Below are 22,840 nucleotides of genomic sequence, written 5' to 3' on the forward strand. Positions count from 1 at the left end.
CTTGCCAGTGGCACACAGCCAGTAAGTGTCTGAGTCTAATTGGAATTTAGGAATTCCTGATTCAGACTTAGGTCCCATACTCTCTCCACTACACCACACTGACCTACCTATGAGTTGCAAAGCAGTTGCTAACCTGCATTTTTAGAGTGAGAGATTCCTTAAGAAAGCTGCTAAATCAATATAGCCTAGGTCAAGAGAAAGAAAAATGATTAATGTGGGAAATTCAGAAAAATGAGATTTACTTGAATTTATCTTTTTTTGTTTATTTTTTAAAGATTTTTATTTTCTTTTTTTTAAATCATAGCTTTTTATTTTCAAAATACATATATGGATAGTTTTTGACATTCTTCCCTACAAAACCCTGTGTCCTAATTTTTTCCCTCCCTTCCCCCCATTCCCACCCCCCCCCAGTTGGCAAGTGATCCAATATATGTTAAACATGTGCAATTCCTCTATACATAGTTCCACAAATATCATGCTATACAAGAAAAATTAGATCAAAAAAGGAAAAAATGAGAAAGAAAACAAAATGCAAACAAACAACATCACACACAAAAGAGTGAAAATATTATGTTGTCACCCACACTCAGTTCCCACAGCCCTCTCTCTGGGTGCAGATGGCTTTCTTCATCACAAGACCATTGAAATTGGTCTGAATCATCACATTGTTGAAAAGAGCCAGAGCCATCAGAATTGATCGTCTTATAGATCTCCTGGTTCTGCTCATTTCACTTAACCTCAGTTCATGTAAGTCTCTCCAGGCCTCTCTGAAATCATCCTGCTGATCATTTCTTACAGAACAATAATATTCCATAATATTCATATACCACAATTTATTCAGCCATTTTCCAGCTGATGGGCATCCACTCAGTTTCCAGTTTCTTGCCATTACAAAGAGGGCTTCCACAAACATTTTTGCACATGTGGAACCAAAGGGTCATTAAATTCAGAGGGAAAGAATTTAATTTAGAAGAAAGTAAGTATGGTGCACTAATGCATTGTTGGTGGAATTCTAAACTGATCCAACCATTCTGGAGAGCAATTTGGAACTATGCCCAAAGGGCTTTCAAACTGTGCATACCTTTTGATCCCACAGTCTCACAACTGGATCTGTATCCTAGAGATCATTAAAGAGATAAAAGGACCTATATGTGCAAAAATGTCTGTGGCAGCTTTTTGTAATGGCAAGAAACTATAGAAACTGAGTGGATGCCCATCAGCGGGACAATTACTGAATAAGTTATAGTATATGTATGTTATGGAATATTATTGTTCTTTAAGAAATGATTTGCAGACTGATTTTCAGGAAATCCTGAAAAGACTTTCATGAACTGATGCAGAGTGAAGTGAGCAGAAACAGTAGATCACTATATAGTAACAAGATCATGTTATGATTATGTAATGGATTTGACTCTAATAAACAATATAGTGATTCAAGACAATTCCAATAGACTTGGGATGGAAAATGCTACTTGCATCCAGTAAGAAAAATATGGAGACTGAATATGGATGGAAGCATAGTATTTTCACTTTTTTTTTTGGTGGTTTGTTTTTTTCTTTCTCATGGTTTTTTCCCTTTTGGTCTGATTTTTCTTGTACAATATGACAAATATGGAAATATGTTTAAAAGAGTTGCACATGTATTAGATTGCTTGCTCCCCTCTTAGGGGAGGGGGGAGATAAGGAAGGGAGGAAGAAAAGTTTGGAATAAAAAGTTTTATAAAAATGAAGATTGAAAACTATCTTTGCATGTATTGGAAAAATAAAACTATTGAAAATTTAAAAGAAGGAAATAAATAGGATTTATTTTTAAAAGCAATACACTATGCAATGACTACAATAAATGAAAAATGAAGCACATGAAAAGGTGTAACTAAAAGGAAACTAGAATTCCTCCCTACTCCCTATCCTGCAGAGGGCTTCACCAACTGGAGCAGAATGGAATATGCATTCTCAGACATGGCCATTCAGGTTTTTTAAATTAAATATTTTTGTTTGAGTTTCAGTTAGGATGGGGAGGAAGCCATCAGGAATATTTTAAAACAAAAGTGGTCTAGTAACTCCCTATTGATTCCAGAATAAAAAATACAAGTTCATCACCCTATATTTAGAGCCCAATTCTAATCTATTTTATATTCTCCATTCCAATCAAACCATCTTACATGCAGTCCTAAACTTGACATTCCATCTCCCATTATTACTCCCTTACAGAAACTTCACACACTTGCAATGTACTGCCTCTTCCAAATCAGCCTCAATTCCTGGCTGCTTTCAAGGTTCATTTTAGAGTACTGTCTTCTTAGGAAATCTTTCCTTTGGCCACATTCATCAGTGTTCACTACCTTCCTCAAATCATCTTCCATTCATTAACCAGTTTACATTCTTCATGTCCCTGGACAATATAAGCTTCTGAGGGGAACGGATTATTTCCTCCTTTTTTCCTTAATTGTATAAGCTCTTAATTGATCATAGCTGTTTGAATCCTCTCACCTCTCCACATCCTCAGGAACCAGCCCAAGTTCCTTTCCAAGCTTTCTCTTATTTTATGGTCTGGACCACACACTCAATACACAGGACAGTATTCATTTTATGGATGTGAGTTTTATCTCCCCAACTAGCTTATAGCCAGCAAGGATCACATCTTATGCTTTCTATTGCTCCCAATATCTGAACCTTGACTGATTGCTAACAGAGGTCATCTCCCCAAGAAAGAAATTGGTCTGAATCTTTCATCCTACCTGTTTTCCCCACAATACCTTTGGAACAGCTTTGCAACTGACTTAATTGTGGGCAAGAGTTTAGGTACCTTTAAGGGAAGTTCAGATACTAGTGAAAAGTTTTAAGTAAGCTTTTGAGCCCAATTTTAATAATTATCCCCTTTATTTCAACCTTGGAAAAAAAAGTGGAAGTGAACAATTGCTGCAACCCTGCCTTCTGGATTTACTGCATTTTATTACTTCATTCAAAAACACAACTGGCATCTGTTCTGAGGTTTTGAAATCATCAAAAGCTTCTGAGTAACAACCTAATTCTCATGAACACTAAATTTTATGTATTTGGAGTTTTCCCTTCCCATAAGGGAAGTTCTTTTAAAATATGTCTTATTTGTAAAGATTCTACATCCTGTATATTTTTATGTACTGTACATAGCATAACCACTTGCCAGCTATAAAGCTACCTGGAAAGCTACATCAGCCTAGGTCAGGAAGTTCTGCATCTGAAGTTAGTAGAAGCACTTATCCTTATCGTGGGAGCTGAGTGGTCAATTTAGACTCACAATTTTTTTTTTTTCTAGCTTACATTTAATGTGAAATCTTGTAGGGATTGATGTAATTCTTTTCAAAATAAAGGCTTGCAAGCAAATTTAAAATAAACATGAACCTGGGCAACTAGATGGAGCAGTGCACAGAGCACTGGCCCTGGAGTCAGGAGGATCTGAGTTCTATATATACACACATACAAACCACCTTTAAGATAGGCTTAAAAATACTTTAATATGTTTTTCTTTCAGTTCTTAACACCAATGTGTAGGTTGGTCCTATTATTATCTCCATTTTGTGGCCCAGAAAGCCAAACCGTGATTTGTCTAGAGTCACATAACTAGACTAAGTATCTGAGGAAAGGTTTGAACCCACATCTTCCTAGCACCAAATCTGACTGGCAGGTCCACCACTTACTGCCTTCTCAGGCTACCCATAAAAAGTAAATATCTTTTATGTCAAATTATAGAGATTCAGGAGTATGTGTGCATTTTCCTCATTCCCACTGAAAAGGGCAACATTTGCAGGTTAGTCCACCTTAAAGCCATCACAAGCTATTTTCATATCTGGGGAAAATACCATAAAATGCAACTGGGCAAGTGGCAAGGACTGCTTCATGCGGGAGACTCAGAGATGATGCTCCACACAGTAAAGAAGCAGAGACCTCGGGATTAAACCCACCACTGAATGGACCCAAACTTGTAAGGTCGAATGAATCGGCCAATTCCACCCAGAGGAGAAATTTGTTTTAACTGGTTACTCTTGCTAACTAAAGGGTAAATTCAGTGTTTCCTATCTGCTGAAGGAGTGCATTGCTGCAAGCAACTTCTACATTTCAGCCCCCTGGAATCAAGCCCCAGTTTTTCTGAACTACTTACAGATTTGTATCTGATCCAAGAAGGGAACAATAATTGTTAGAAATTACTCTTCTGCTTTAAATAAGCCTCAGTAGCCAAAACCCAGACTACTAAACCCATACAACTAAAAGGCATGCTTTTTCTGTGGAAAATGTGTCAATTTAAAATATAACCAGTTGTACACAAAGGCTGTCCTAAAAGTCTTAGGTAGATTTAAGTTTTTTGTTTTTTTCCCTCCCTCCTCCCGTATTGTAGAAACAGTATAATTTAATTTTTTTCCCCCTCAGGACAAGAGAGAAGCTCTTTCTTTTTTATTTTCCCTTCTCCCCACTTTTTTTTTTTTTTTTTTTTTTTTTTGGTACATAGCTAATTTCAAATACAGCTTGTCCCAAAACTTATACTTGATTTTAGAGTAATAATTGCCTTTGCATGAAACTGATAAATTTCCTGCCGAGAAAGATGTCTGCACTCAAGATGGAGGGCCATTTGACAGCCTTTCAAGGTGTTACCCTGTAAAGTTGCTCTATTGGATTGTTATTTGAGCGAGATGGAAAATTACCTGTAGCCTGTTTCGCTGAGATCTTCTGCTGGCAGAGTGGGATGATGCCATTTTCCAGGAGACGATCATTTCCTGTTATGGGTTAGAAATACCAACTGTAATGAAAAACGTTGGGCTAGGTTCTCCTAGAGAGTTAGCAGGTGAGAACGTGACCTCTCATGTTCAAATACATTTTACAACCTCTTCTGGGGGCGGTAGTAAGTAAGGCGGGGGGAGAGCCTCCAGCCCTTTCGGATATCTGAACAGAACAAAACTTTTTATAACCGAGTCATTCCTTTTTTCTCTCGATTCCTCAAGGTGATAGGTTTCCTTTAATAACATATTTTCTGTAGGCCATTTTACACTTTAAAAAGAACATACTAGTAAGGCTTAGGACTCACGTGGTGAGGGACCACCCCTTAAAAACAATTCCTTGGAGTAACTCCTGTAATTTTTTTTTTCTCTCTCCTTTATAGTCTACATATTTAACATTTTAGAAACCACAAGAAAAAAGAAAAGGCGGAAGTTTCTGGGCTTTTTGACCATGTTATTATTTATTTTGCTTTTCCTGTGAGAATGCAGTTTATTGTAAGCACTGAGAAAGTATACTTTACCCCTCAGAATGGTTTGGCCTACTTAGACTATTTGAAAAGACCTTCTGGAAAATCTGAAACACAACAAATAAGGGGAAAAAGGCCAAAATGTAAAGTGAGGACAGGCATAATGTAAGACAATTCCTTTCTTCACAATCAGTTTCTGAAGAACTTTTCCAGGCTGGTTGCCAGTAGCTGAATGATAGAATAATTTTTTTAAAAATTCCTACTGTGTTGATTGCTTCTCCCATTATCAGATTAAAAAGCTGCCTGTCTTTACCAGATGATGAATTTTGACATAGTTTTCTGTATATTTTCAAAAGTGAGATGACATTTTAAGAGGCCAAAAGAGATTGCAAAAATAATTTTCTGTACACGTTTTGTCATTTTAAATCCAAGTTGATTTTATTCCAAACATGCTTACGGTCTTTTTTGTTCATATTTGAATAGATTTTAGCCAACTCAAATAATATTTTACAATTCCTAATCCGATGATGTAAATAAAAGTAGAGACCTCTGAAGCAGGACCTGACTTTTCAGGGTCACTATGCCTTTGCTGAAACCTCAGTTTGAGGACCTATGATTTCATCAGTATGAGTGTTCTACCTCCCCATACACTTGCAAGTCCTCAGTGACTTATTTTATGTGGTCTTGCAAAGTTACTATGGTTTTTAAAAAATATAATTATCATTCTCTAGCCTAACTGAACTCAAGAGTAGCACTCAAACAATAGACATACAACCCATTCCTAGGTTCATATATGGAATCTTTCCAACTTTATAAGACCTAACAATTTGCACAGTGATGAACATGTTCAGTAAATTCTCATTGATTTTCATTTAGATTGCTCAGTATTACTATATGGAAAAGAGGAGAAGTGCCACAAGAATGGATCAGGACAAATGCCAACCTGATTTTCAAAACAGAGATGAGGATAAAATCTGGAAAATAAGACCAATCAGCTTACAACTTTTATGGACAAATATCTAGAGAAGGCAATGGTGATTGCAAAGAGCTATAATGGAACAAATTTAAAGCAGGACTTTGGGGGGTGGGGGTGGAGCCAAGATGGTAGAGTAGAGGAAGCTGCTCAGCTCTTCCGATATTCCTTCAAACAACTTTAAAATAGTGAATCAAATCAAATTCTGGGATGGAACAAAAAATGCTGAAGAAAATAAAACTTTATACAATTGGCTAAATGAAAAAAAGAGATACTCATTGAAGAAAATAATTCCTTAAAAAGTAGAATTAGGCAAATGGAAAATGACTCCATGACACATCAAGAAAGAATAAAGCAAAAGTAAAAAAATGAAAAACTTGGGGAAAATCTGAAATATGTTATTGTGAAAATAATAGATCTGGAAAATAGATTGAAGAAAGATAATTTAAGAATTATTGGACTACCTGAAAACTCTGACCAAAGAAAGAGCCTACACATCATATTTCAAGAAATGATAAAGGAAAGCTTCCCCTAAATCCTGGAACTAGAGGCTAAAGTAGAAATGGAAAGAATCCACTAAACGTCTCCTAGTAAAATCTAATATAGCAAGGCTGAATCTTATATGATAAAAAAAATGCAAAGTCTTGTTCCTGGGTTTAAAAAAAAATCAACTTCACTTCACAAGCATAATGTGGGAGGGGGAAGGGAATACGTCTAGTAGTTGTGAAAAAGATTTGAGGGTTTTGTTGGAATACAAGCTCAGGATGAGTCAACAGCGTGATGTGACAGTTAAGAAAGCTAATGCTTTCATTAAAAAGGGGCAGATTTTCCTTGATTGTAGGATAAGAGTTTCACCATACTCTGCTTTTGTCAGACCTCATTTGGGATATTGCATTTAGTTCTGAACTCCCCTGTTAATGAAGGACATTTGGTAGTTGGAAAATGTCCAGAAGAGGCAACCAGAATTGTGAATGGACCCTTAAGTCCATATCATTTGAGGAACTAGATATGTGTAGCATAGAGGGGAAAATATCAGGTAGAGAAGGGATTCCATCTTGAGATCCCAGAGAACAGAACCAGGAGTAATGTTACTCAGTGGCCAACTGAAGAAAAATTCCCTCACAAATAGTGCTGGTCCAAAGTGAATGGATTTCCCAATTCTGCCCCCAGGAGTTCCTCCTTGGTTATTTTCAAACAGATTAGAAGACTACTTTCTGGAATGATTTAGGAGGAAATTCTTCTCTTATATGGGTAAACCCAGCTGACTTGTCTAGGTTCTCAACTTCTGTAACTGTGAAGGCTCATCATCAATATACCAATTTACCAATATCAATATATCAATATATTACACACTGCTATTTACCAATATCAATATATTACATGCTGCTACTCAATCTAAGCAACTCAAGCTTTTTTTAAATTTTGTTTTTCAACATCCATTTCAACATTCATTTTATTCTAAATTTTTCTCCTTCCCTCCCTTACCTCTTCCCTTTTCCTTAACATATATAAGTTAAATATGTGCAATTCAAAGACAATTTTTAAATATTCATGACTTCATCTTGCTGGCCTTCCCAGAATCCCCTCTATAAATACACACCAGTCCCAATATGTTGAGATAACACCAAGATATTTTTATCTAGATGAACAAAATTATTATGGATATAAAATATCTCCAAAAGGGAACCAATTGTTTGATTAGAACTGACTTGCTTTCTGGGGAGAGAGGTGTACTAGTGCATTACTGGTGGAGCTAGATTTGGAATCACTCAAATAAAGAGACTAAAATATCCCTAGTCTTTGACCCAGAAATTTCATTTCTAGGCATGAAGGTCATTGATTAAGAAGAAAATCCCCATATGCACCAAAATATTTATAGCAGCACTTTTTTTGTGGTAGCAAATAACAGGAAACAAAATGGATGCCCATTGATTGAGGAAAGACCAAACAAATTGTGGTGCATGAGTATAATGGAACATTACTGTGCTGTAAAAAGCAATGAATATAATGAATTCAGTGAAACAAGCCTCTTAATTCTAGTGCCTTCTCTGTTGTTTCCTATTTTTTCTGAATACAGCTTGTTTTATATACATTTTTGATACATCATCTTCCCCATTAGATCTTTTGCTACTTTATGTATGTCTTTTAGCACAATGCCTTTAGCACAAGGCTCTTAATAAATGTTTGTTCATTGAACAGAGTGAAGTAAGCAGAGCAAAGAAAACAATACAAAGAATGACTCCAATAATGCAAATGGAAACGACCACAAAAAAATAAGAAACAAATGGTGCAGAGTTATAATGAACAAACATAACTTCAAAGAAGAGAAATGAAAATTCCTTTGTAAAGATGGGAAGTTCATGAGTGTGGTATATTGCATGTAGTTTCTTTTTTTTAATTAAAGCTTTTTATTTTTAAAATATAGACATGGATAATTTTCAACATTCATCCTTACAAAATCTTGTGTTCTAATTTTTTCCTTTCTTTCCCCACGCTCCTTTCCCTAGATGGCAAGTGATACACACACACACACACACACATATGTTAAACATGTGTAATTCTTCTATTACATATTTCCACAATTATCATGCTGCACAAGAAAAATCAAAAAAGGGAAAAAATGAGAAAGAAAACAAAATTCAAGCAAACAACAACAAAAAGAGTGAGAATGCTATGTTGTGAACCACACTCAGTCCCCACAATCCTTTTTCTGGGTGCAAATGGCTCTCTCCATCACAAAATCTTTGGAACCGGCCTGAATCACTCCACTGTTGAAAAGAGCCATGCCCATCAGAATTGATCATTATTCAATCTTGCTGTTGCCGTGTACAGGGATCTCCTGGTTTTAGTTACTTCACTTAGCATCAGTTCATGTAAGTCTCTCCGGGCCTCTCTAAAATCATCCTCCTGATTTTTTCTTATAGAAAAACAATATTCCATAATATTCATATGCCATAACTTATTCGGCCATTCTCTAACTGATGGACATCCACTCAGTTTCCAGTTTTTTTTGCCACTACAAAAAGGGCTTGCATATAGTTTCAAATTTTTAATATGTTGATCAATTTAGCTTTTTTTTTTCTTTACAAAATATTATTTGTTATATTGGTTGGCTGTCTAGAAAGCAGAGGGATTAGGAATACTGGAAGAAATTCTGATGATATAAAAAAATCCATAAACATTTATTTAGAAAAAACAGATCTGACTTGCTTTTTCAACCAATCCCTTCAAGGTCTTTGTGACCTGTATAAATAAGATATTGTGTAACGGCTTAATTTCAATATACAGATATCATCTTTTTGCCATCTATCTTACCACTGTTGTATCCTCTTAATTCGCCCTAGAGGGATTAAGTTCTGGGCTCTCACCACTGTGGTGCTCTATTGGTCTGATTAGCAAGAGTCCCCTCAGCCTGGGCCACCCAACACTTGACCACCTCAATCATCAGCTTAAAATCTGCTCCAATACAATCTGTATTTCCTCTTCCTTTGCTCCTTGTACCTCTTGCTCTGGGCACAGTAATCAAGTTAGAAGGGCATGTCTCGTTACACATGCAATCCCTGATGCTGAATAAGGCTGAGGTTGGTGGATCCTTTCAGTTTGGGAGAACTGAATTGCAATAGGGCGAATGCTAATGGGATGTCCTCACTGATACAGCAAGCACCTAGAAGGGGAGGATCATTAGGCTGCCTAAGAAACAGCAAACTAGTCCAGATGAGAAAAGTGAGTCAGCTAGGGGACACCCTAGTGAAAAGCCCTGAGCCTAGAGTCAGGAAGACTCATCTTCCTGCCTTCAAACCCACTTAAGAGAGGGATGCATGTTACTTCTCCCTATTTATCTCAGTTCCTCATCCGTAAAATGAGAGGGATTAGAAAATGACAAACCATTTCAGCATCTTTGCCAACAACAACAGAAGAACCAAGAATATAAGCTTAATGCACAGTAGTGACTTCCTTGATACCCCTTGTTTTTAAAAAAATACTATTTTGTTTTTCCAAATATATGTAAAAATAGTTTTCAACATTTATTTTTGTAAAATTTTATGCTCCAAATTTTTCTCCCTTGCTCTTTTAATTCCTCCCTCTTCAAGAGAGCAAGTATATGATATAGGTTAAATACATGCATGCCTTTTAAACATATTTCCATACTTGTCATTTGGTACAAGAAAAATCAGATCAAAAAGGAGAAAAAAAATGTGAGGAAATTTAAAAAGTAAATAATAACAAAAGGTGAAAGTATTATGCTTTGAATTCACATTCAGTCTTAATAATTTTCTCTTGGGATGCAGATGTCATTTTCCATCTCAAGTCTATTGGAACTGCCTTGAATCACTTCATTGTGGAAAAGAGCCAAGTCCATCACAGTTGATCAACACATAATCTTGTTGTTACTGTATATAGTTTTTTTTATTCTATTCACTTTACTTAAAATTAGTTCATGTAAGTCTCTCCAGACCGCTCTAAAATCATTCTCCTGATCATTTATTATAGAACAATAATATTCTATAACATTTATATACCATAATTCATTCAGCCATTCCCCAACTGATGGGCATTCACTCAGTTTCCAGTTCCTTGCCACTACAAAAAGGGCTGCCACAAACATTTTTACACATCATTTCCCTTTTTTTAATGATCTCTTTGAGATATAGACCCAATAGAGACACTGCTGAATCAGAGGGTATGCACAGATTTATAATGTCTTTGGTCATAGTTCCAAATTGTTCACCAGAATATTTGAATCATTTCACAACTCCACCAAAAATGCATTAGAGTTCTAGTTTCCCCACATCCCTCAACATTTATCATTATCTTTTCCTGTCATCTTAACCAACCTGAGAGTTATGAAGTAGTACCTCAGAGTTGTCTTAATTTGCATTTCTTTAATCCATAATAATTTAGAACATGTTTTTCATATGATTTCAAATGGCTTCAATTTCTTCATCTAAAAAGTCTGTGTATATCCTTGGGCCATTTATCAAATGAGGAATGGCTTGTATTCTTCTCAATTTGAGTCAATTATATATACATATACATATATATATATATATATATATATATATATATATATAATATGTGTGTGTATTAGAAATGAAGCCTTTATCAAGAACACTGCCCGTAAAAAAATTTTCCTAGACTTCTACTTCCCCTCTTATCTACCATACATATTATTTTCTCTTTTCCCAGCAATTTTGGTCAGATAGTGAGTCCTTATCAAACACTAGATCACTATAGTCATTGACTATTCTCCTTGATACTTATAATGGCATCTATTAGACACGGGCTTGATGCTAGCACTTTGGCATGAAATAAGGCATTTAGAAGGCATTGAATAATTAAGAGAAAAGGGTTTATTTTGCTCTACCACAGTAAAGTGATGCAAAAACCATAGATACCCAAAAGAATAAGAAGAACAAAATTTATAGAGCTTCTCTAGACTTAGTCTGTCTCATTTCCAAGTGGAAATATCAGGGCAGAGTATGTGACTTAGTCTTCAGAAATTCCCCAAGAGATTGATCTAAGATGGCAGTTGTGGACCTGGAACCCACCACCTAATCCCCCTCTGCCCCCTCCAGCTGAAGAAGAAGAAAAAACCAAAATCAATTAGGAGGTTGCTAACCCTGAATACTATATTAAACATCCACTCCAGAACAGATGGACGTTATTAGTCCCATGCAGACACAGCTACTAACAGGGCCTCTACCACTAAAAATAGGCTTGTTGCTCAAGAAGACATCTGAGTATTCTTTCATAGGAGACTGTGTCAAGCAATCGAATTTGGGAGCTGAACTAAAGCCTCTTCAAAAGCAGAATGGACCACATTAAAATTTGATTTCCATCTGAATGTTGCTAAGATATATGAGAAGTCTCCGTTGCCTTTGTCTTGACCTTTTGAGTTTAATTTTTTTTTCTATTTTGACTAGAATAATTATTATCTCAATCAAAGAATTACAGTCCACATCATCCCCAGAATCATAAATGTATTCCTGGCCCACTCTGTAATAGCTTAGGGGAAGCATTACTGTTACAAAAACTGTATTCACAGTATTCAGAAAGGACTTGCATTTCCTTGCTTTACAGAGAATTACTTCTGTTGTACATTGCCTTGTATGCAATAACATTTTACTGGTTTGGAAGAGTATGATGTATGCATCTTTTCTCATAGCTTTTTTTTACTGTATTATTATTATTTGCTGTAGGCTGCTAGACTTAATTTATTTGTTTCCCTATCTGATAACATTAGTGGTTCTGATTTCATTTTTGTTTGTTTGTTTTGTTTTGGCTTGGTTGTTTTTTTTGTTTTTTGTTTTTTGCTCATGTAACATTGGTGAAAAATCTGGGAATATCACATAAAGGTGGAATAAACATTAATTCTGTGCATTCTTTGGTAATTTTGGGGTTTTTTGGTAACAGAGCTTTGCTACAAATTTATACATTTCAATCAAATCAGTGATCTATGTTTGTGTGATTTCCTAAACATAATTGTGGATTTTTAAAAAATGCTATAACATAATTACATTCCTGACTACATATAGTTGTCTGTTTTTGTATCTTATGCTGTATTTTAACACTTTGTTTCATTTAGATTATATTTTGTTTTGGTTAAAAATGACTCAAGTAGAAAAGCTGGCCCTTTCATATTAAGACAGTGGACAAAACTAAATAAAATATGTACAGTGAAAAAATAAAAAGTGTATCCGCATGTTTGTGGAAATTTTTATGCTCATATATAACTAGGAAGCTGCCTCATGGGAGGCAGGAGCAAATAAAGTCCCAGGGGTACTTTAGTGATCATTTAGGAAAATCTCAAGTGGAGAAAACCAAGGGAATCCTGCTCCTTTCATAGCATCATAATTGAGGTTCTACAAAGTAGAAAGAACCTGTCAAAATATGAAACTCACTGCAGACCTGAGGGGCTTTGGTGCTGCTGGCATAACTCTACATCCTTCACTTGTAGCCCTTTTAAGTGCCTTTATACACAGCATTGGCTCCTCAAGGGAGTGGTATCTCTTTTGTTAATTTGTGAGTTCCTTGAGGGCCAGGAAAAGGCAAAAGACTCTTGTATCCCCAAAATACATCCCAAAATGTATCCCCAACATTTAGCACAGTGCCCTGTACAGTGTAAGTGCTTAATAAATGTTTATTGATTAAGTGAGTGAGGAGTCAGTGGATATAATTTTTAAAAAATAGAATTGTAAGATGGAAAAAGCCTTGGACAAGGAAGGAATTCTAGTTCTGTTACTTAATGGAGTTTTATATGGTCTTGGTTAAGTCATTTAGCCCGTCTAAATGATTTCCCTTCACTCTTATTCATATGCTGCTGAACACAGATAAGGCAAACACAAAATCATGTTAATTGGGACCACTACAAATTAATTTTCTATAATTTCAACTGGCCCCCATTAAAATTAGATAATCTTTGTAAACCTCTCTGACTGATTACCCTACTCACTAGTCACGTTACAAAGGTTTTCATCTTTTGTCAACCCTTTCGTGGCACTCCCTACCCCTTCCCTCTCATCAGAGGACCTCAGCTTATATTTCACTGAGGAAAAAAATGAAGCCATCAGCCAAGAGCTTCCTCTTCTCCCATCCTTTTCATCTCACATCACTGTCACATCTTCTCTCACCATCACAGTCTTGATCCTTTAAATTAATTACCCTTGCCAAGGCAAATCCATCTGCATGAGCTATTTGTTCATAAAACCAGAGAACAACTTAGTAATACAAATAATTGCAAGTGCTTGAGGAACATGGAGTGATCAGAGTGGAGAAGGATAGATTTAGTCTGGGCAAGCTCCATGGAAAAGGTGAGCTTCCAACCGGGAAATATCTTTTGTTCTGATGGCACATTTCCCTCAGCCAAAGATGCTTCCTGAGCAACCGTTGTTCTAGGCAAAATCAGTCAATCACTGATAAGATGGCTGAGGCAAATGAAGTCCACTGGACCAGCCCTAACTTAAAAATGAATGAAAGCACTAAGATAGCTGCTATGTAATAAGATGAAATGGAACTTGCAATCAGGATTTGTTGTTCAATCACGTTCAACACTTTGTGACTCCATTTGGGATTTCCTTAGCAAGGATACTAGCGTGGTTTATCATTTCCTTCTCCAGTTTATTTTACAGATGAGGAAACTGAGGCAAACAGAGTTAAGTGACTTGCCTTGGTCACACAGTATCTGAGGCTGGATTTGAGCTCAGGTCCTCTTGAATCCAGGCCTGATACTCTATCTACTGCACCATTTAGCTGTCCATAATCAGGATAGATTAAACAATTGCTCCAGAATCCTTTGAAGTATAACTTTAAATGATGTAATTTAGCCATGGATTGCTAGAAATTTCCCCTCCTGCTAGTAATCAAGACTGGAATAGCTTGCTTTAAATAAATACATCATTCGATCTGAGCTAAGAGAAAAATGCACAAATAGCCAGCCTAATCCCAAACCTTGTCCCGCGTCGGTCAGATAGGGGCACACAGAGGTCTTTTCAGCCTTGCCAGCCCCCAGGGACCTTGACACTATCAGCCTGTCAGTTGTCTTTGAAAATCAATATTTCAGGACCCAAAGGGCCTAGTACAGTTTCCAGTGAACAAATGGTTTTCTGAAAGGTGTTCTAATATTGACTTTTCATCCCTGAAGTTGTTTTAGCCTGTCTCACATTTACAACCTGCAAGCTGTCTCACATTTAATAAATACTCATAAATTCTTCTTCTTCCCTTCCCTGCCGCCCCAGCATTCTTCCCCATTTCACCTATTTATGACTTAAGACTATACTTCAACTTGTAAACTGACTTTCTTGTTTTCTAGTTATTACCTTTTGGCATAATACTTTCCGAGAACTTGGTTTTTATTGTAGTTCGTACTTAAAAAGCCACCTGGATATTCTCCCCTTCTATTCTTTTGGTTAAACTATCTTTAAGCCCTTTTGCATGTTTTTGTAATGGGTAAGGCAGACTCTGTTACGACAGAAGAGTTTCAAAAGACTTGTGCAGCTGGTAACTTTTTGATGATTGCATTTCACAATTCCTTTGGAATGAATGTGGGCATTAAGAGGTACAATGAGTATAATGTTGGTTTAACTAAAGTTTAGTGGTTTCAGTTTTACAAAGATTTCTGTCCCCGTGATTCCACCAGTGGCTTACTCTGTAATATTGGGGGAAAATGGAGCTTAGCAGACATATAAAAAAAGGATGGTGGCGGGGGCGGTGGAAGAGAAACAGAAGAGTTATCATAAATCCTTTATATTGGCGTGTTTTGTAATCCTTTCAAAAAGAAACAGGAGAGTATCCAGGTGCTATTCTTTAAAAGTACATGCTTGAATTTTCTTTTTTTATATAAAAATTTTTATAATAGCTTTTTTTATTTTTCAAAATACACAAAAGATCGTTTTCAACATTCACCCTTGCAAAATCTTGTGTTCCAAATTTTTCTCCTTCCTTCCACTCTTCCCCCTTCCCTCGACAGCAAGTAATCCAATATAAGTTAAACATGTGCAATTCTTCTAAACATATTTCCATATTTATCATATGGCATCAGAAAAATCAGATCAAAAAGAAAAAAAATGAGAAAGAAAAAAACAAGCTTGAATTTTCTAAGGCATGATGACAGAACCTAAAAAAACCAAAACATAACTCACACATAACTGGGGTCAGAGAAAGAAAACCTTTTTGGTGCTATCACAGAGAGCATAATAGTCTAATGCAGTCTGAGAAAGCCAGCCCTTTCAGATCCTGTAAACAATATAGGTCAGAAAGGGCAAGATGATACCGGTATGGCTAGAGGTACCATAAGTGAAAGGAAATCCAGCTAAGCTTCCCTGGATGAGAGGGACTCAATTTGTCACTATGACCCTACAAGCTGGACAGAGGTTCCCAACTGCAGGCACAGGGGTTCTTGACTGTGGGCACAGGAGTTCCTGACTATGGGCACAGGGGTTCCCAACTGCAGGCACAGGGGGTCCCAGCTGTGGGCACAGGGATTCTTGACTGTGTCCATCTCCTTGATATAGCAGAAGTGCCACCCAATCATTAGCCCCACTTGACCTCCCTGCTAAAGGATCTCTATTTTAATGCTTCCTAATCCTCCTTTAGTTTAGAAAATGTGTGATCCCTCAAGAGTTGCTACATCTCCTTGGAACTCCTTTTTGAGAAGGGGAGGACATTCTCCTCATGTGAGACAAGAGTATTATCAATGCTATTCTCCAGTGGGGTCCCAATCCAAGACAAAGGGTCAAGCTCTTGGCTCTCAACAAGTTTTTTATTTAATTCTGGTCTTCTTAGTTCTGAGGAGATTGAGAGGAAGAAAACATGAAGCTATTGAAAAGTAGGAAAGCTTAAAAAGCAGGCAGAATATTTTATATTTGATCATGGAGCTAACAGTGAGCCACTAACATACATTGAATGGGAGTGGGATAGGGAGTCAGACTTACACTTTAAAAAGATCCTGTGGTATCTGGATAGAATGGTGAGCAACTGGAAGCAGGAAGACAAACCAGAAGCCTACTGCAATAATTCAGGCATGAGGCAACGAGGGGAGAAACCAAGGGAGTGATGGAATCAGAGAAGAAAAAGTGTCATAAGAAAGATGTTGTAAAAGGTAGAATTGACAGGACTTGGCAACTGATAGAACAGGAAGAGAGAGAGAGAGAGTAAGGATCTGAAGTTGAGGGTTATGTCTAGGCTAAGAGCCTGAGTAATTGGGGAAATGGTGCTGCCTTTGATAGTAATCGCAACGTTAAATAAGTTAAATAAGGAGTAAAAGAGGGCGGTTGGAGGTAATGAGTACAGTTGTGGACATCTTGAGGCTAAACCATCCATAGGACTTTCAGTTCTGAGTATTCAAAAGACTGCTGGAAATACGACAGTGAAGGTCAAAAGAAAGGTTAGGTCAAGATAAAGAGGTTTGAGAACGATTAGCAAAAAAAAAATGACATTGATTTCATGGGAAATGATGAGATCCCAAATCAGATTAGTATAGAGGGAGAAGAGCTGGGGGGACAGTTTAGTTAGGAGGAGTAACATCAAGCAAAGGAGAATGATGAGGACTAATCATCCTGCAGGAAGAGAACCTGGAGAGAGCAGTGTCATGAAACTTAGAGGGAAGAGAGTATGGAGTCAAAGTGGGTGATAGTGTCAAAAGTGGTAGAGAGGTCAAGAAGGATGGAAATGGAGAAAAGGCCATTACAGTCAGCTTTTAGGAGATCCCTGATGACTTTAAAGAGAAAAGTATGGATTGAACAAAGAGGGTAGAAATGGAATTACAGAATCAAGAAGAAAGGGAGAGGAAAGAAAGTAGAAGCATTCAGGTTGAATTAAGCGTCATAGATTCAGAGCTGGAAAAAACCTTGGTCTTTGTCTCAGCAGCACAGGTGCAATGGAATGGACGCTTAATTCGACCTGATTTAAATATCAGCTGTGTCACTTGCTACCTGCATGACCTTGGTCAAGTGACTTGACTTTGTCAATTTTCAGTTTCCTCATCTGAAAAATAAATTAATAAATTAATCTGAAAAATAAAAATTAAGTGAACTCTGAGGTCCAGAAAGGGGGTGTAAAGTAACTCCCCTCAACGTCACACACATTGTAAGTGAAAGACCCAGGATTTGAACCCTGACTCTAAATCTAGGGCCCTTGTTCTTCAAGATATTTAGGAGTAGGTTGTTTACTTTAATAATTCTTTGATCTATTTGCCATCTTCACCCAGACAGCTTGTGACAAATGGGAGAATTAGCCAACATGGTGTATTCTCAGATTGAAGAGAAGTTTGAATTATTACAAAACACTTAAAAATAAATAATAAATAATTATTTATTTATAAATAAATTTATAAAAAAATAAAAATTTTAAAATAAAATATTTACATATTTAAATATTATTGTTAATATAATAAGTAATATTAAACATAAAAATAGATACTAAATAGGTGACATCTTTTCCCTAATAGGTTTTAATGTCAAATTCACAGAATCATAAGTCAAATTAAAAATAAAGATACGTTTTCCTTTAAAATAAAAATATCAAATTGCTTAGGGTGCCCATAGCCTTTGCCACAGGAAAGGATGAACCTGGTGGTTCTCTTGAGTTCAAGAGTTCTGAGTTCCAGGATGGTTAAGGCCCATTAAGTGTCTGTACTATCTGGCACCAATATGATGAATATCTGGGTCCAGAAAGCATGTCATATCATTGAACTATTATTATTTATCAAAGAAAAAAAATTAATTAAAACTGATTGATAAAACGACCACATTTAGCAGTGAATGGAATATTCTATAATTTTGGCCCCCACCTCTCTATAAAACAGCTAGGTAAAATAGATGGAAAAGTAGAGTTGGAATCAGGAATTCAAATCTTTCTTCAGATACCTCATAACTGTGTGATCTTGGGCAATTAAGCTCAGAGATTCACCAGGTGGCCTAAAATAGGGAGTGAACAGTAGGATAGAAAAAAAATTAGAAGTAAGTCAAAGCTTCTGTACCAACCAGTATTTAGATTAAGTTTATGAATGGCCTGGGTGAGGGAGGGAATCACAATCTCAATAAAAATAATTATGATTATAATAGTGTTAAAAGTATTTTTAAAAATCAATTTCCTTCTTAGTATCTTTATTTCACTCTTATAAAGATTTGAGGGTTTGTACATCTAAGAGTGTCCAGGCCATAGAAGCTTTAACACCATTATTTCTCTGATGGAAATGATGGGGTAAAAATGCTCAAAGATCCTCTTCTTAATAGGGAGGTAGGAAGTCTACTGTTGGTGAGAGCAGATAGTAATCAACACACCAGAAGCTGAGGGCATATATCAAGGAGACAGATGTGGGATGAGTTACATAGAAATTCAAACTCTAAAAAGGCACTTAGAAAGATAGCTAAATATAGCCGACATATACTTCAGCAGCAGATGCTTTTACAATGGAAGAGTTATTGAACTGATTTCCTCTCCAGTGGAATATGGGAACTGATTTATTGAGTACTAACTGGTATATGAGATGAATCACTTGCAATATATAGTTATTTTGAAAGCAAAAATATAAATCCATACACTGACCTAAGCAACACACAAAATAATAAAATCACTTCCTTCTGAGTAATAGGTCAGTGGGGAAAGCAGAGTGGTGGAAACTTTAAAGAGGTCTGCAAGTAGACTAGATGGTTTTATTGGCATCCATATGTAATAGTTTATCACTGCCTTGTTTTCAGAAAATGGGGGCTGGAACCAAACAAAGTAAAGTGTTGATTTGTGCTGAAAGAGTTATTTGCTTAGCAAGGTGAAAAGAATTTTGTTTGCATTTTATTGAAACCTCTTCTGTCTTCCAGCAGTTAATCATAAATTCACCAAGTGACTTTTTTTCATGGAATTGAAAGAAAGATGTATTTTGTCTCTTAGATACATATAGTATAGCCACATAAGTGACCAAACATTTGCAAAAGAAAACGAATTAATTTAATTCACCATTCAGTGAAGAAAGGTTAATCACAAAGTGAAGGACTAGGTGTTTCAAGGATCATAGATAATATGCAATTAACTAACTCCTTGTCTTTTTTGTTTGTTTGTTTGTAATCGATGCATTTTTTTCATCAATTATTTCCCCGTATAAATCTCCCCTCACCCTCCCCTGAAGTTGAACTATCCAAAGAGAATTAGCTTGTTATAATGTATAAGGTGCTTGACTTGGAGTCAGAAAAACCTAGGTATAGATTTCTCTTCATTCCCTTTATTGTATCATTTTTGGCAAGTCACAACCTCATCAAGCTTCAGTTTTTTTCAATTGTAAAATGAGGATAATAATAACACCTCATTCACAGGATTGTTGTGATCATCAGCATCTCATAATACTAAAAGCATTATATATTGTTAGACTTATTATTTAATATTATGGATTGTGGAGCAACCATATTTAACAATATATGCATTATTCTACATCCCTGGTCAGCTACTTCTCTACCAAATAGCTAGGGACCATAGCAGATAGTGCTAGACTTGGAATGAGGAATGATCAAATAAATAAATCAGCTTCTCTTAAATTCCATTTTCTCATCTGAAAAATGGCCATAATTATAAAGCTTACATCACAGAGCTATTATGAGGATACTATATTCATGATATGTAATAATATGCTATCATATTAATATATAACACATCAACAATATTAATTAATTATTCATAATTAATCAATAGTGTTATATAACATATAACTATATGTTATAATATTAATGTGGCAAATAACATAATATAAGCATTAATATATTACATATAATTATATTTAGTATATTATATAATGAACATATTAATATAGTATAATATATTGTGAAAGGACAAATTACAGGATATAAATTAATAGAGTTCTTAGATAATATAATGTAGCTGTGTAATAGATACAATCCATGGGATAATGTATGTAAAGGGATTTACAAAGTTTAAAGAGCTATATAAATATGTCATATTTATTTAATATATCATTATATGCTCACAGATATTTCATCCTGTGCCTCCTGGAAACAAGACTGTTCATTGCAATTATTCTCCATTTTGCTGCTGCTGCTATATATTATTTTTGTCCTGCCTGAATTGTTGCAATAACCTTCTGGCTGGGCTCCCTATCTCCAAGCTCTTCCCACTTTCCCCTGTCCTTCATTTAGCTGCCAGAGTGATTTTCTCACAGTGCAGTTAGTTCTAGTTCATCTACCTACTCAATAAACCCCAATAGTTCCACATTACTTCCTTTAAGATCAAATAAAAACTTCTTAGCTTGACTTTTAAAACCCTTCAGAACCTGGTCCCTTTCCACCTCTCCAATCTTTGCACACTTTGCTCCCTTCATACTCTGTGGTCCAGATATATTTTCCTTCTTGTTTCCCACTCACAACCCTTCATCTCCCATCTCTGAGCCTTTGCATGGGGCTGTCCCCAAGCCTGAGATGCTCTTCCTCCTTACTTCTGCCTCCTACTGCTCCTGAGTTCTTTCAAATTTCAGAACAAATCCAACCTTCTGCAAAGAGGCTTTTATGTTCTATCTACTGCTACTGCTGATTTGAAACGAGGTGCTTCTGGTGCTACATCCAGAACCCTTTCTATTCCTGCCACCAAAATGCCTATTTAGGGCTTCCCACTCTACCAGTTGTTTTATATGGGGCTTTCCACATAACTCTTCTGAATCCTGTTCCAATTGTTAGGGTTTGGGACATACACAATATTTCAGAAGTGAAATACATTTCAGAAGAGTAGAAGTAGTTGATGGCTTATTTGGGGTTCATTTTGGGGGGGGTAGATCTCTATTTATATTCATGGGACATGGTATGATCTTTGTCTAGTAAGTAAGCACAAACAGAAAATATTTTTCCCCCCAATTCTTTCTATTTATTTCAAAATGTATAACCAATTAGCACACCCAAACCTCATTACCAGAATTCTGATGTCTATGACTCTATGTCTGTATACGATGAACTGAATAATGAACAAGAGGTATAGAAGCAGTGTTCTGGACTTTTAGTATAAAAATATCTTTCCCAGGAGTTTTACATAAAAAATAAAAATCCAAGAAAACTAGAAGAAGATACCAATTATGAATTTACAAGACAGAGATTTAAACAGAACTTGGAATAATAAAAATCTTCCAAAACTTTTAAATATAACTTAGCAAACCTCAAATTCCAACAATGCTATTATCTGCCTCCAACAATTGCTGCTAAATATAAATTCATTAGATTAATGATGAAGATGAGACCATCTGGTGAAAATCGGTTGCATATTACAATTACTTGGGGATGTTTAAAAATATGTACTAACAAAGCTTCCTTGGGAAAAGCAGGAGTAATAGAAAAATCTCAAAATCCAACTAAAAATATCTTTTCAATTATGACATATTTATAATACTGTAAAAACTCCTAACGAAAGAGAAAAAAATAGGGTGAACTTTTTCAGTAATAAAAGATATCATTATTAGAAATTGAAGGCTCCACTGTCCCAACCATAATGCCTGTATATTTCAAGTAAAACACTTAGGTTATTACCAGAAAAGGAAATGGAAAAAATAAGGGGACTAAATGTAGCCATATGGAACACTATAATATTCATGGCACACAACTTGAGAGGAATACCAGAGACTTGGCTAAGTCATCCGGATGTGCGATATTTGGGACAAGTGTACATAGCACATCATTGCCCTTAGAATAAAATCTTAAAAAAAAACCCAAATCCAGACATCTTTTCATTTCAGTTTGTACTCTAATATTAGTGAATTTAAAAGAAAAGCTACTGTAGCTACTTTTCTTTTTCTTTTTTTCAAAATAATAGGTTTTTATTTTCAAAATATATGCAATGATAATTTTCAACATTCGCCCTTGCAAGACCTTATGTTCCAATTTTTTTCTCCCTCTTTCTCCCCCACCTCTTCCCCTAGACAGCAAGTAATCCAATATATGTTAAATATGTACAATTCTTTTATACACATGTCTACATTTATCATGCTGCACAAGAAAAATCAGATCAAAAAGGGAAAAAAATGAGAAAGAAAACAAAAAGCAAGCAAGCAACAAAAAAAGTGAAAATGCTATTGTGATCTACATTCAGTCCCCACAGTCCTTTCTCTGGGTGTGGATAGTTCTCTCCATCACAAGACTATTGGAATTGGCTTGAATCACCTCATTGTTGAAAAG

The sequence above is a fragment of the Sarcophilus harrisii genome, chromosome 5 (genome assembly GCF_902635505.1).
Source record: "Sarcophilus harrisii chromosome 5, mSarHar1.11, whole genome shotgun sequence".
Taxonomy (NCBI): Eukaryota; Metazoa; Chordata; class Mammalia; order Dasyuromorphia; family Dasyuridae; genus Sarcophilus; species Sarcophilus harrisii.